General features: G+C 38.2%; 1 long non-coding RNA gene across 1 annotated transcript; it reads left to right on the top strand.

Moving 5' to 3' along the window:
* Positions 1–477: 477 nt before the first annotated feature.
* LOC114624474 lies at positions 478–3,208 on the top strand. Its single transcript, XR_003711933.1, has 2 exons — positions 478–1,574; positions 2,938–3,208. It is a non-coding gene; the product is annotated as an uncharacterized LOC114624474 (long non-coding RNA).
* The last annotated feature ends 3,097 nt before the right edge of the window (positions 3,209–6,305 follow it).

Here is a 6,305-nt window from a genome sequence, read left to right on the forward strand (position 1 = left end):
GTGGACAATCCCAATAGCTATGGGGAGATGGGAGGCCTTTAGCACGACCATAATCTGGTTTACAGTAGTTACTGATCCTCGTTTTGTGGTAAGTAACCCACGCTCCTTCCAGATAGCAGCATGGGACAGGAGGATATGGAAAGCATATTTGGAATCTGTGTACATGTTGAGGGATTGTCCCTGTGCCAGCTGGAAGGCACGGGTAAGGGCTATTAGTTCAGCCTGTTGGTTGGTGGAATGAGCAGGAAGGGCCTGTACCTCCACCACCTTGGTGTCTGACACTATGGCATAACCAGCTTTCCTGGCCCCTTCATGTAGAAAGGAGCTTCCATCTGTATACCAGGTAAAGGTGGCTTGAGGCAATGTGCCCTCCTGTATGTGTGAAGGATAAGGTAATAGTTCCTCTAAGGTTTCAGTACAGGAGTGAGATAGGGAGTAGTCAGTGTTAGGTCGAGGAAGAAGGTTGGAAATATTAAGAGGTGGGCATGATTGAAAGGTGAGGGTGGAGTCTTCTATTAGAGCTACCTGAAGTTACAACATGTGTAGTAGCAATGCTCCCACCAATTCAGACTACTAAACAGCAATCTCTGGTGTCTGATATGGGACACTTCCCTTCAAGCTGTTGCTCACAGGAGTTCAAGAGACTCCCCAAAGAATAAAAAGATGTGGAAGCTTATAACTTGAAGTGAAAATTAAAAGCAGACCAGCTTGAAGGTGGTAGGTGATAAAAAAAAGAAAACACTGACAGTTGCGGAATGACTAATGCCCTCTGAATCAATTTGATATGGAGTATAAAGGAGACTTGGCATCCTGGTATGAACCACAGGCTTTGAAACAACTCATGGAGGATGGTGCTATTACTGAGTTAGAAGACATAGGAGGAGAGATGAGTGTCATTTGAGGAGCTGAGTTGAAATACCTTACTGGACTCATAGAATCGATAAGGCAGAGAGAGACCCGAGCAGAGATATGAATTTGATAGCAAGTACTATTGTGCTTTTCATGAGGAAAATGTTAAGACTGTAAAGGCTCAAAAAGAGACAAGGCAGGCACATAATCAACTATGAAGAGGCAGGAAAACAAAGACTAAATACAAAAAGAGATGTCGCTGAGACATCAGCAAAATATAAAGCAAAGTCTCACAAAAGCCAAAGGATCAGAAAAGTTCTAGAAATAACTCCTGTATGCTGAGTATACTAAGCCTAGAAATGCTGAGAGGTAGAAATGCTGAAACCAGATGGGTCTGGGGGTAAAGAGGGCATAGGAGACAGAGATGGCAGCATCTACAAAAAGTTCTGAAAAGTTGCATATAGGAGGAGCTATCAGGTCTAGGACCTCTGAAATGTGGTAAAGGACAAAAAACTTAAAATTGTATTGTTTATCCATTTATAAGTAAACAATTCAACAGTGTACATATATTCATGCTTTTCTACAGCAGATCTCTAGCAAGTTTTTGTGTTGCAAAACTAAAAACTCCATGTTTACTAAACAATAAATTCCCATATCCCTTTCTTTCAAGCTCCTGAAATCACCATTCTGTTTCTCTGAATTCGGCTGTTAGATACTCCATACAGGTGGGCTCATGCAGTTTTTCTGCTTTGTGACTGGCTTATTTTGCTTGACCTAATGACTTACAGGATTTCTTTCTTCTTTAAAGCTGAATGATATTCTATGGTATGTAGATAGCATGCTTTATTTGTCCAGGGAGAAGCAGTTTTGACAAATTGTGACTAATTCTGCTATGAGTTTGAGTACGTAAATATCACTTTCAAACTCTGCCTTCCATTACATTTCTGGATAGTACCTTTGATCATGTAGTTAATGGTTCATTTTTAAAGGTTTTTGTTTATTTGCAGAGTTTCTGGGATTTTTAAAGTTATTCTTTGAAGTTTGGAAAGACTTCTAGTTTTAGAGCTTGGCTTTATGCAGAAGATTTTTGGTCGGGGGAGGGGGAACTAGGTGAACCTACACATTGACAGGCAGCAGAAGTAGGAAATTGAGGTGTTGCCTCCAGGTGCCACTTGTTCTTTGGTACAAAATACTAGGGGGCAGCTCAGAGAAAGATGTTCTCAAGACTGACCTTAAGAAAACTGCTTTATGAGCTTAAGAAAACTGAGTAGCCATTCACAAGAATAGAAGAACCAATTTAAGAAGCATTTGGAAGGTTTGCAAGAAACAGCTAATACAAGAGAACATGGTTCTGTCTATGTGCTACCCAGTGATCAGAATATAGTGTGGATTGCCTATGTGGATGTTGAATGTTAGCAAATGCTCAGTATACAAGAATGACATAGAGGGGCAGACTAAAGCTGGTCACCAAATTGCTACATTACAAGTAAACATGAGTAATCTCAAGAGACTCAACTAGCCTTTTATTTCAGGAAGCAACCAAGGTAATTTGCTTTGTTTAATGTTTTAAGCAGATATGTTACTTTAAATATTTTTTTAAAAGATATATTTATTTATTTTATGTATATGAGTATACTGTAGCTGTCTTCAGACACACCAGAAGAGGGCGTTGGATTCCATTACAGATGGCTGTGAGCCACCATGTGGTTGCTGGGATTTGAACTCAGGACCTCTGGAAGAGCAGAGAGTGCCCTTAACCACCGAGCCATCTCTCCAGCCCTGCTTTAAATATTTTAATTACAATATGTAATATGTGAATAGCATATTATAGTTATTTTTAATATTTTAAAATAAAGTGTATACTACTCAACTATTTGCAGACAGATATTTGTGTTGACCAGTAATTAGATCCTAACAGTGTTGGATAAGTCTACTTCTAACTTAAAACTGCAGGAGATGAAGCTATCACCTGCAGTTTTCTTTTTGTTTGTTTGCTTCTTTTTGTTTTGTTTTCTTCACCAGTTGGTCAGGAAACTAGACTAGGTAGGTTTATTATAATAATTATTTTTACTTATGCCTATTGGTCAGCTTTTCAAACATTGGAGAGAAGAAAGATGTAGAAGTAAATGGAAGTTCACAGACTCAATGGACTTTAAAGAAGACATTATGATGCCTTGATAGTAGCAAACAGTTGTTAAAATCTAATGTTAACTACTGGTGTTTATTTTTCTGTCTCTGTTCTTCATTCATGAGGTATTTTGACTGCCCAACCTATGAAAAATGAAAAAGAAAATGTTTTTCTATGGAAAAATGTTTTTTAGTGGATTAAAAGTTGAAGCCAAAGAAATTGGCACTCAAATTATGTTTAATAGTCTTTGTTTTTGCAAGAGTACCTCTGATACTTTGCCATTATTTTCAGCAGCCTGAACTCCTTTGCTTTTTTGTATATGTTCATGCCTTTTATCATTACTTATTTGGGGAAGATTTTGTGGGTTACCATAGTTTGCTTGGACTTTTAGTAATCTGAGCAAGTTTCTTAGTCTCTTTAGTTGGCACCAAATATCTGGAGTGGCAAATCAATGGGAAGACATGCTAGTAGCTGGAATTTTCAGAATTGATCTCAAATCTGTTATTTTCAAATGTGTGATTGAAAAAATTTATCCTTAGAAAATTTCTAAGACATGAGAAATGATTCTCAGTTCATAATGAGAGTATATAAGTGAGGTAGTTTATTTTTTGACCTTGCAAAGTAAGACACTAGCCTAGAATGGCAGGCACACTGAGTGTAGAGAGCAGTTTATACACCCTAACACATGACTATTCCCCTCTCTTTTGAAAGTTTTCTACTGTAAACTTTCTGTTTGGATTAGTACGGATAGCTAAGCAGAGTTTGGGTGAGAGAAATAGCTAGACTAGTAGGAATTAGCATGACTAATGTTTTCTGTCCATTTGTAGCTACACATACGATAGCTCAAGGCATCTTTGAAAAGTTATCCATCATATTCTATTTCTGTCAAGAAAACGTTATTAAACAATGTGCTAATATCCTGACTCAAATTTCAGCTAACTTTCCAACATTTCTATCAAAGATAGCAAAGAAATCAAATTGTATCTTGGAAAAAAATTCTGTTAATATGTTTCCTCAAACAATAGGAAACTCGATGTAGAAAGAATCTCAGCGTTCCACCTACAAGAGATACTGTGAGGTCTTTCTCACAGATGGATGCAGGAAATAGATGGTGAAGCAGGTCTCTGACAGCCTGAGTGTTCTAGTGAAGAGATATGACAGGTATTCACGAGAGATAAAAACATGGGACCATTCGAAAATTTGAAGCCTTGTAAATAGGAAAGCAAATATTACCATTGTATTTTCTCAAGGCATTGATGACATAGTGGACTGCTCTGTCATGCCTTTTCTGACCACAGCTTTGTTTGGTTGTTTCTTCTTCCTGGTTATGGGAATATGTTTTAAGGTTAATCATTTTTACTTACTCCAATAGCTAACAACTCCATAATAACTATGCACCAAAGAATGTTTACATGGCAGGTGTGCTGCTTGATTCATGCTGAAGAATCACTGACCTTATTTCATTTTCCCTAATTTATACTGGATAGGGTTTCATGCCTTTCTATATAAATTGAATTTCCCATTACTTATAGCAAAACAGGAGAGTTGCCAGCCAGTATAGGAGGAAGAAGGCTGGGACTGAAGGGGAGGTACCTACGGGGTCATAGGCCAGGCCAGTATTGTTGGGGTAGAATAGCTGAGCATCTGCCCAGCTATAGTGCCAAAGCTCATAATAAATGTATGTCTCCTGAATAAATGTCTTTCTTTAGATCTAGGGCAGGCATAGAAAGTCTGTACACTTATAGCCAAGTGTGGGTCCTGGAAACCCCAAATAACTCTTAACCACTGAGCCATGTGTCCAGTCCCACTTTTTGAATTGAGTATCATGTACTATAATATAATTACCAAACATGTTTCACACTGGACAATAATGAGGCTTATATGAGTATTGCTTTCAGAGTTCAGTTTATAGGTTCTCATTTAAGTTTGTTCATTCTGTTTCTCAAAATTTCTGAATTTTTGTTTATTGGCTGTCTTAGGGTTTCTATTGATATGGTAAACCACCATGACCAAAGCAAAGGGCTCATTCCTTTTATGTTCATTTCTATATCACAGTCCATTACTGAAGAAATCAGGGCAGGAACTAGGCAAGAACTTAGAGGTGAGAACTGAAGCCAAAGCAAATCCTGCTCACTGTCTGGCTCCCCTAGGCTTGCTCAGTCTGCTTTCTTTTGCTACCCAGGACCACATGCCCAGGGGTTGTCCTACCCCCAGTGAGCTGGGCCCTCCCCCATCAATCAATCAATCAATCAATCAATCAAGAAAATTGCCTCTAGACCAAATTGATAAATGCATATTCTTAGTTGAGAGTACTTGTTCCCAGATGCCTGTTGCTTTGTCAAGTGTACATAATACTAACTAGGACATTGGGTGATGTTTTATCTCTTAACTTTGTGTCATAGTCCAGAATCCTACATCCAACCTGCCTCATTGCCATCAATCATTGCTTCTATTTTCCCAGTGTGTGAAGTGATAGTGTCCTGATGAAAGAATATTCTTCTGAGCTTCCTGTGTGGACATTTCTGTCCCTTTATAAGGGGCCCATAGCCCCATTTTCCCTGTACGCATTTTGACCATTGCTCATGTGGGTGACAAAATGCTCCCTCGCTGGAAATAAACAGTCCTGCCTAAGGTCAGACCAAACCTCTCATTCTTTCCACCTTCTGTCCCTCTTCAGATGCCTTTTAATAATCTACCTTGAAGTAAGAAAATTAATTCCAAGAGGCCAGTCAAGAACTTCAGCTACTGATTTTTTGCACCTAGTAAACAGATCTGCTTTTCAGGAAGGAAAAACTAGAAAACATCAAATACTTGTAATTCTAACACATAATAAATTGATTGCTAATTATATTTTAAAATCGCCTTGTATATATATGATTATGTTATATATAATTACACATACGCACATACTCACTTGTAAAATGAGAACAAAACTATCCAACTTGTAGTTATTCTACAACTACTCACGAGGACAATCAGCTAACATAGAAGGCCTGCTCAATTTATGGCACTTAAGTGCAATATTAGTATTTTGGTCATAGAGCTTAATCACTAAGGCTTGGAGGCCTGGGCTTTAGAAGTTTTAATGAAGAACCCTCGTAAACAAGATTAGGCAATTTTTATAAAAAGGCATGGCATGGGGAGTGGAATTCCTTGACATCTCTTCCATCTTCTGATGAAACAGTTCCTCTGGAATAGCAAGCAACAAAGCTCAATCTTGAAAGCACTCAGACGTCATAACCATTTTTCGTTCCTTTGTCTTATAATTCCCAACCTCTAAAATGTGAAAAGTTAATTTCTAATGGTTATAAAGTACCCAGTCTCATAT

Source organism: Grammomys surdaster, unplaced genomic scaffold (genome assembly GCF_004785775.1).
Source record: "Grammomys surdaster isolate TR1022 unplaced genomic scaffold, NIH_TR_1.0 207, whole genome shotgun sequence".
Lineage (NCBI taxonomy): Eukaryota > Metazoa > Chordata > Mammalia > Rodentia > Muridae > Grammomys > Grammomys surdaster.